At 35.7% G+C, this 10,067-nt stretch overlaps 1 protein-coding gene across 2 annotated transcripts in view; it reads right to left on the bottom strand.

Annotated features, from left to right (window-relative positions):
- Positions 1-6,641, bottom strand: part of Il13ra2 (interleukin 13 receptor subunit alpha 2) — a 65,156-nt gene extending 58,515 nt beyond the window's left edge. Inside the window, exons 1-2 of one of the 2 annotated variants that reach the window (XM_029567597.1) lie at positions 6,491-6,641; positions 6,086-6,139 (exon numbers count right to left, since the gene is read on the bottom strand). The gene's annotated coding sequence lies outside the window, so the exon portion shown is untranslated. Of the gene's footprint in view, positions 1-6,085; positions 6,140-6,490 lie in introns of those variants that run through there. The other variant, XM_029567595.1, reaches the window with a different exon arrangement.
- Between the last annotated feature and the right edge of the window lie 3,426 nt (positions 6,642-10,067).

The raw sequence follows: 10,067 nt of genomic DNA, 5'->3' as shown, positions 1-10,067 counted from the left end.
CAAATTCAATTGATATCTTAGGCACAGTGAGAGAGTAATAACACTAGTGATCAGCAGAATAATTTAACCATATACTGAAATAGCAGTTACACAAATGTGTTTTTTCCCTCTCGATATATTGTACTGAGCTGTAATTGCCTAGTTTCTTACCAGTAGTTGATGGTGGGTTACTGAATCCATGAAAAGCTACATCTCAGATAAGAGAAGCAATACTATCTCAACATTCCCATTTACAGAAGAGAAATTGAAGCAACGGGAAGTTAAACACTTAGGTCTCACATTTAGCAAATGAAACTCAGGACTGCTTACCATCAAAAGGTACTTTCTTTATTATAACACAGTCTGCCACAATATCTTCCAGGAACAACCTGGCAGTGTGTAGGATGGCAACGGAAAGTTCATCTGTGTTTTATACATTAATTAATTAGTTACAGATAATTAAGTCAACCTAAACTGTATATTTTGTGTTGCCAAGTAAACACACGTTTTATCATGTTCACAAATATTCTTGTTAATTTGGGGAAAGGTATCATGTAACCTAGGTTGGCCTTGTACTTACTATGTTGCTGAGGACAACACTAAACTTCTCTCCTGCCTCCGCTTCCTAATTACAGACATGCACCACCACAAAACCCAGGCCTTTGTGCATATGAAGCAAGTGCTTTGCTAACTGAGCTCCATCCCTGGCCCTTTTTTGCTGCTTTCTTGATCAATGAATATTTTCACTTTAGAAATCTGAGCACAGGGAAAATTTTTAATCTAATCCATGTTTGGCACAGTTACATAAAAACTAAGTTACATAAAAACTAAAGAAAATGGCCCTGAAATAATCACAAATGGAGCTGCTAAGCAATATAAATGATTCACAGGCAGACAATAAAGGAAAATACAACTTTGAAATATATTTCATAAGATCCATTGCAATCTATCAAATTATCTACAAACCAATTTATTAATCATATTTCTAAATTTGCCCCCATTGCAATAATATTCAAACGTGCATGAAAGTAAACTTACAAATGAATCAAATCTAAAAGCTACTCTAACTGCTTTTAGAAATGACAAGAAAACTACTGTCCAGGAAGGAGAGATCTAATGAAATTAGAAATAATGCCTTATGCAGATAAAAATCCATTTGCACCATATCACATTGCCATCTAGTATTCAATTGACTTGACTCATTTGAAAATATTTCATGCAATGCGTGACATTTTGCTCTATAAACTCATTTTTTAAAAGTGGGCTACATTTCAGAATTATCAGATATAATTTTTTTACCTATTTTTTAAAGCATGGAAATCACAAAATAACTTTTCTATTTGCCCCCTTTTAATATTTAAATTGTGTCATAAAATAAAGGTTATTAGCAAGAAGAGTTTAGAGGAAAGAGGACTTTACTATAACATCATGATCTTTCCTGGTTTCTCCTTGATAACATAGAGACGAGATCAAACACATACTGAAATTTTAAATGAGCGATTAACAGGAAACCAAAGTGTACATATGTGTGGCTTTGGATTGAGCCCTAAGAAAATTGGGACGGAAGTCCCAGCTGGAAACTGAACGAGCAGCAGAAAATTCCCAACAGCTAGGGTACACCATCATTTCAAAGAAAAATAAAGACCAAAAAAGTGAATATTAATCTCATATTGTCACTTTATTAGTGGCATGTGGCTTTTAAAAATGCTTGAATGAGCCAGGTGTGGTGGCGTACGCCTGTAGTCCCAGCACTTGGGGGGCAGAGGCAGGCGGATCGCTGTGAGTTCAAGGCCAGCCTGGTCTACATAGTGAGTTGCAGGACAACTGGGGCTTACAGGGAGACCCTGCTTCAAAAAGACCAAAAAAAATGCTTGAATGAGTTACTAAAAGTTTCTAAATGCATTGTGTATGAATTATTTCAATTAATTTGCAAGAAAATCACAGATTTTATGGATCATATTCACATATATGAGTGCTGACTTTGAAGTGGTAATATTGCCAGAAAACCCAACAGCTGCAATGTGTAATCATTTGCAGTAATCTAGTTCACTATTTTATTACTATTTTAGATGGGCCATTCTCTCTCTTCCTCTCTCTTTCTTTCTTTCTTTCTCTCTCTTTCTTACTTTCTTCTTTCTTTTCTGAGACAAGTTTTTATATAGCCCAGAATACCTTGGAAGTCTGAATCCTCTTGCCCTAGTCTCTCAAATTGCTGAGATTACAGGCATGCCCCCTTCCCACATCAAACTATTTTGGCAGTGATCTTATAAAACATATTTTAGTACTTTATTCAGACTAAGACTTACTGCCCCCCTTGGTCACTGTTAGTGGTTCATTCAGTCATCCAGTGATTTATTTAATGAATAGTTATTCAATTCTGTGCTAGATAATTGGGATATAGTGATGGACAAACTGCTGCACTCATTGGGCCTGTATTCCAATAAAAAGGATAGATTATAAACAAATAACACAAGAAAAGATATATTGTGTAACAGTAGTCTCATCTTTAAAATTCAGGTAAGACTTCGTTATGTTGCTCAGTGACAGAATGCCTGCTTATTATGCTCAAATCCCTGGCTTCCATTCAGAGCACTAAAGGAAGAAAAGGAAAGAGAAAGGAGAGAGAATGTTGCGAGAAAGCTGCATTCCATTTGCCTTGGTTCTGAGTTGCTTTCTAGCACACATATGTGGCCCAAATTTAGAAGAGAACATGGAGTGCTGATGGAAATACAGACATGCACACGACATTAATCAGACCTGATTTGTACTATGGAATAATGTCTAAAAACACTAACTTTTGAGTCAGGTTGCCTGGGATGGAGTTTCAGCCCCATCATTTACAATATGGCTTTGGTAAAGTGTGCTATGCCTCAGTTTCCTCATTTTCAAAATTAGGATACGATTGTGTATGGTGGTACATGGCTGTAATACTAGCTTTTGAAAGTCAGAGGCATGAGGAAGAGAAGTTTGAGGCCTAGCTGGGCACATAAGGAGTTCCAGACCAGCTTGGAATGCTATATAAAAAGACTGCCTCAAAAAAGGCATAAAATAAAATAAAACAAAAAAATATTAATCACACTTCACAATATTTTAGTAAGAAATATATAAATTAATATATAATGCAACTACCATGTTTTTGGAATTTAGCAAGCCAAGTTATGAATTATATGATGGAAATGTTTTATTAGAAGGCGAGTAGCCTGATGAATGAAAGAAAATTTCCCTGTCCATTAATTGTTCAGGGCTCATCCCTTGCCAGCTCCTGGGATGGTGAGTCCTAATACTGGTGTTCCTCTTTTATACTGGGGTCCCAACATAGGAATTATTTGTTCTAATGAAATGTGTTGACGGTGATGGGGATGTGGCTCAGCTGATTGAAAACTAACATCTATGAAACTTTCGACTCAATTCCAAGCACTGTATAAACTAAGTATGGTGATATAGGTCTGTAATCCCAGTGCTTGAGAGGTGGAGACAGGAGGATCAGAAGTTCAATTTCATCATCCTCCAAGACATAGAGATTTTGAGGCTATTCTGGGATAAATTGAGACCCTGCCTCAAAAATAAACATTGACAGGGCTAAAAAGATGACTCAGTGGTTATGAGCACTGGCTGCTTCTGTAGAGGTCAGTTCCCCAGCCCCCAGATGTTGACTAACAGTGATCCATAACTCTTGTTCCAGGGGCATCTATCGCCCTCGTCTGGCCACTGAGAGCATTGCATACACGTGATGCATTCAAGACATATTCGGCAAAACATCCATACACATAAAATACAAATAAATAGGGGCTGAAGAGATAGCCCAGTGGTTCAGAGTACTGACTGCTCTTGCAAAGGTCCCGGGTTCAATTCCTAGAACCCACATGTCAGCCAGAAATCGTCTGTAACTCCAGTTCCAGGGATTCTGGCACCCTCTTCTGACTTCCTTGTGCTTTGCATGACACAGGTACACTTACACACATGCAGGCAATACATCCATACACATAAAGTAGAAAATAATAAAATATTTTAAATAAAAAATATAGATAAGGAATTAAGTCACATTGATAGTTACATAAAGTATTCAAGAAGGCTACGTGGAGGAGTAAGTATATGTTAGTCTTTCAGTTTGCATGCTTGTAGATCATGACTAATTCTTATCTTGAATATGGTACAAGACATAGAGATACAGACTGGTATTAGTGATACATAAGGAGAAATCTATGAATTCATGGATTCATCTTCACATGTCAATGAAATAAAAATTCTCAGAGGAGAGAATAAAGTAATGATGAAATACCAAATGAGAATGAGATAGGAAAGCAGGCATTGTTAAATTCCCAAAGTTCTCATTGCCACAATTAACTGTACTGAATCCTCTTCTATTGTCTTCATAAGTAAAGGGACGAGGTTCCATAAATAGTTAACAGAAATTCTTCAGTTTCACTGATGAAACATGAAGTACTCCTCTGGAGGAAATAAAGCAGGGAGTATCTCGGGATAGACATCTACAAACAATTCTAAGTCCCCAAACATCAGTTAATAATGAACAGAGCTCTTCCCTGGGATATCAAATCCATATGCCAGAATGGACTGTATAATCACAGAATTCCATAAAATAGAACAAAGACATTTAAGGAAGCCAGTGTAGAAAAAATCAGTCATCATTTCTACATCTTCATAAGTGCTTGATATGCTAAATTAGGGCAACAGTGTAATAGAGAAAAGCCTACCCATTTTACAATTGGTAACACATGTTAGTTTTATTTATGGAATGTGTTAAGGTATTTGTAAAGACTTCACTATCATTTGAACTCATTAATAAACATTACAATGACTTTTCTTATGAAGTTTCTTTGGACTAGAAGCTCCTTCAAAGTGTAAGAAGGAAAGCATGTTGACAAGAAATCCAGTTAGGTATTTTTTTTTTAATTAAGGCAGACGATATTATGATCTTCCTATATATCATTCAAAATGCCACTCACTTAGACATCATCCCCTTTTTGAGAACCATAGCTTAGACCTCCATAGACCCATTTGCAAAAAATTTTGCCCTCTGTCTAGTAGACTCTAGCATAATTGTCTGTTTACACTCCTACTTGAACTGGACTGCAAGATGAGATTTCTATTTATCTTTGTGATCTTGTACTGAATATCTGCTGCAGACACATAAGATGCCTCAAAGAGAAGGAAAACACAAGAGCAAGAAGGAAATGGCTTTTCTCCAGGACAAAGTAAGTAACAGCATGACTTATTTGCTTTGTTCTCATTTACTTAGCAGTGATATTGGCCTCTTACATTTCAGTGAGACTTTCAGACTTCTACACTTCTTGATAATTTTCACTATGTTACCCAAATACTTAATGACACAGACAGGCTGTGAAGTTTAAGTGACATACGTGTTGCTTATTATGGTCATCGTAGAGAACTCAATGCTTGCAAACATTGTTTTAAATTAGATTTTAATCAGAATTTGTTAGACCTCCATAAACCCATATGCAGAAAATGTTGCCCTCTATCTAGTAGACTCTATCATAATTGTCTTTTTATTTGGGTTAATAATGACCTTACTCAATTTCTTAACTCTTGTCTATGGTATTTGAGGCAATTTCCCATTATTCCAACCAGTTGTTTATACTGCCATGCATGGTAAATCAACAACTCCCCTCTCCCTCACATTCTAGAATTCCAAATGGAAAAGGCTGTTTTTCAAGTCACAAGAAATATTTCTTGTGTAAATCTGTCTCTGACATGATCCCCTTCCTATATCCTTCTTGAAAGAAGCATGTTCTTGTTAATCATATATCATTTCTATATGGCTGTCACAATTTTCTGTACCAATAGATCCTTAACCTTAACAGACATACACTAATTTATGCTACTTCCCTAGACAAATAATGAGAGAGCAAGACACAGTGGGGCATGTTGTGAATTACAGGACCAGTGTTTTGGTCCCAGTGTTAACATCACCATGTCCCTGAATACAGGTTTGCTTTCCTCAAGACATTAGTTTTCTTGACATTTAACTAAAACAGATTAGCGTGAATGTCATATTCAACTTTAATTATTCTCCTGAAAATTACTTTCTTATATAATTTTATTATAAATTCAAGAAAATTAAACCTACCTTTCCAAATGACTGTAGGATCCAGGTGATTCTTGCAAATTGTCTCTACAAGCCCTATGTAAAGATAGTAATGTGGGTTAAAAACAGATCAACTCACAAGAACAGAATTTTTAATCTGTTAACTTCCTGATATCTGCAGAAAGGAAATTATTCAAACAAATACCTATTACATTTACAAAAATATTTGGGGTAACAGAACATGTGTGAACTTTCATAGCTCATATTGTATTCCCTTCTTCCAGAGAGAATGGGCAATACTAATCATCACTGATGAGATAGTAATTACTGAGACAGAAAAGAAGCACAAAGCATATTATTCACATTACTTGAATATTAGGTTTGGAAATGAGAAGAGAAAAGTACAAGCTATAATTTTTACAGAAGATAGATGTTTAAAATACGTACATCACATGACTAGGAGATGATGGAATACAAATCATGCTAGTGCAATGCAGCATTATATGAGGACAGCATGATTCCCAAAGAGCTGGTGTACAAATCCAGTCCCACAGAAGAAACCTTAGGGTCACTAGGTCTTGATGCTACACTCAGATCATCAGGAAATAAGACTCTCTCCTATTTATAACACCCCTTAGAGAAAAGATTCCATAACTTTCCCTAGGAACCATTTCCAGTGTTTCACAATAAAGATTCCCGTTTAAGTCTAATCCAAATCTTCCATGACCCTTCTTAAGTCGATTTCATCATCTGAGTAAAAGGAACCCTGATTGACTGTCTTCTGCATCTGAGTCATTGGTGCATTTTAAGGCAGTTACTAGCTTGTACGTCAGGCTTGTCTTTTTCTGGGTCAATGAATGCATTTCTTCAACAATCCCCTCTAAAAGACTTTTTTTCTTTCTTTCTTTCTTTCTTTTTCTTTTTCCTTTTTTTTTGGATTCTGTGACTCGTCTGTGTGTATACCACTGAAATGTTTTACTTCTGGACTCTGGTAAGATCTGTCAGGATTTGACATGAGTTTTTCCTTGCTAATCACTTAAGCTTGCCTTTTAATACTTTGATGGAATCTATAGAAATTCTTCTTCTCCAAGAACTTTTATCTTTCGGAATAATATCAAGCAATATTGCTCAGATTGTCTCAAATATAGCTGCATTACCACGGTGTAAAAAAATACAAATTAAAACATTAAAAGTCCTGGCTCCAGCTTACAAACCAAAACAAGAGCACTGTGATTTTAGCTCTGTGGTATCCTGTCCAGAGGCCAAGAAATTATTCAAGTGGTATTTCTCAGGAAACAAATGTTTAGACTCCTGGGAGGAAGCCAGAAAGCTGGAGTGGTGTTGTGGTTCTTGGCTCCTCTATTCTTATGTCACCAGCAAAAAATTTTGGCTGTGTTAGATCACTGTCCTCATTTCCAGTCCACTGCAGCTTGTAAAGTTAGATTCTTGAAGAATTTCACAGTACACTACAAGGTGCATTTTCATGGTTTATTTCTCATACATTATATATTTGAAATTTGACCTTTTGGAATTTTGAAGGCATTGCCAGCATAAATCTTGCTTCTTACATATTACTCAATAACATGAGAACTAATGCCTTGGTAAGGCTTCTGTCTTCTGTTGCTGAATCAGATTCAGCAGGAGAAGGGAATGAAGTTTGATGTATTGAATCCCGGCGTGTTATACGAGTGGGGAATTACCCTGAAACACAGGCAGAATAACAACCCCACTCCGTCCCCATGTGCATCTGCAATTTCTCTTTATTGTATTTAATTTTAAAATGTTTTATTACATTTATTTTTAATTTTTATTTATGGGGTGTGTGTATGGATGTGTGTAGGAGCACATGTGCTGTGGCACACGTGGAGGTCAGAGGACTACTTGGGACAGTCAATTCTCTTTCCACCATGTAGGTTCTTAGGATCAAACTCAGACTGTCAGACTTGGCAGTAGGAAGCCTTACCCACTGAACCATCTTGCCATGCTGGCCCTGATTTAATTTTTAATTGGCAAATGAAAATGTTATATATTAATCATAGACAACATATTCTTTTGAAAATATTTTATTTTTTATTTTTATATTATGAGTTTATTATATTTATTTTATTGTATGAGTGTATTGCCTGCACGTAAGTGTACCCGTGTCATGCAATGCCTGCAAAGGCCAGAGGAGGGCATCAGATCCTCTGGAACTGGAGTTACTGACAGTTGTTAGTCACTATGTGGATGCTGAGACTTGAACCTGAATCCTCTGCAAGAGCAGCCAGTGCTCTTAACCGCTAATCCATCTCTGCAGCCCCGACAATATATTCTTTTGTTATACATACATATTATAATAGTTAAATGGACTTAGTTAACATTATGCATTATTTCACAGTTATTCATTTTGTGGTAAGAACACTTAAAATGTACCCTCTTAGCAATTTTTCAAGAACACATGACTATTAGCTATTACTTCTGGTCATTATGTTACATGATAGATCTCTTAACCTTATTCCTACTATCTAAGTGAAATTTTGGTTTGTTGATCAACATTTAACTGTTCCCTGGGAACCATCATTTTACTTTCTGTTTCTAAACCTTTTTAAATTTTACATACACATGAGAACATAAAATATTTTTCTATGTCTGGTTTACTTCAGTTAGCATAATATCCCTTATGACAAGAGTTTTTTCTTCTTTAAGATAAGCAGTATTCCATGGTGTATATATGCCACATTTTCTTTATCTTATTCATCCATTGAGGGACACTTAAATTATTTTCATTTCTTGGCTATCACAAATAGTCCCACAATAAACATGGATACGAAAATGCCTCCTCAACATACTAAAACAAGTTTATTTGTGTAAATATTCAGTAAGGGACTTATTGTATCCTATGGTAATTTTAGTTTTACTTTTTCTAGGAATCTAAACACAATGTTTGTACTAGTTTACATTACCAACAATAGGTTACTAGAGTTTCTCTTTTCTCCAACATCTTTGTTAGCAGTTAGTTTGTATTTTTAATAATTCTTATTCTAATGGATTTATGCTATTTATACCTTTTCAAAACCACATACTTCTTCATAATATCCAATATTTATTTACTTGTTATTTGTTTTTCATATATTGCCTGACTCCTTTTTCAATATTCTAGTGTATATGAAGCAAATATTTGTTCCATGTCGTTGAATCATAAGTACCTAAAATGGTGCTAGACACAGATTAACTGCTCAATAAATATGTTCTAACTGAATCAATGAATCCAAAAATCACTATGAAGGATGCCTAGAAACTTGGGCTGATACTATAACATGTTCCATTTTGATAAGCTAGTGAACCCGTCCATCATCACTGAAGTTATTAAGTTGAAAGCAGAAATAGCATATGCAATTCATTCAGTTACAACTTACCAATGGGTATCACTGTCATTAATTTAAAAACATGTCTTCAGTGCTTACAAGCTGCATATTGACAGCATTTATATGGCTATGTCCATTAGTATGTACAATCATATGATTATTGTCTATAAACAGGGCATACATACAAGAAGCAAAGGAGAAAAGAGAAGACGAGAACAAAAGAAGGAGAGTGAGCATAAAATGGAGAAGCTGTGGGCTGGTTTATGAAGAAGGTAGCACACTAAGTGGATCATGGAGAACTGTTGAGAGTACAAAACTGCTCAGGAAAAGACACAAGAAGTGACATTAGAGTAGAGCACATGGAGAAAGTATCACACCTGATATCTTGGGCACCTTAACTTTGACCTGATAGAGTAGACAGCCTCACTTCTCACAACTCTCATTCCTGTGTTTTCTGTTTCTGTGATCCGCATCTACTAACACTTGACATTTCATTACCAATCTACTTTCTCCCAGGGAACCATATCTCCCTTGTCTTGTTCAACAACTACGGCTCATTTCCTGAAACTAAAAAAAAAAAAAAAAAAAAAGGTATGGTTTTTTTTCCTAAAATAGAAATAAAAAAGGAAAAAATGTTTTTCTGGGGGGAGAAAACGCCACTTCAAAAAAAAACCCCCCAA

The sequence above is a fragment of the Nannospalax galili genome, unplaced genomic scaffold, assembly GCF_000622305.1.
Source record: "Nannospalax galili isolate Female #2095 unplaced genomic scaffold, S.galili_v1.0 scaffold641, whole genome shotgun sequence".
NCBI lineage: Eukaryota > Metazoa > Chordata > Mammalia > Rodentia > Spalacidae > Nannospalax > Nannospalax galili.
Note: the sequence above shows the minus strand (reverse complement) of the source record. Positions and strands in the feature narration are given on the sequence as shown.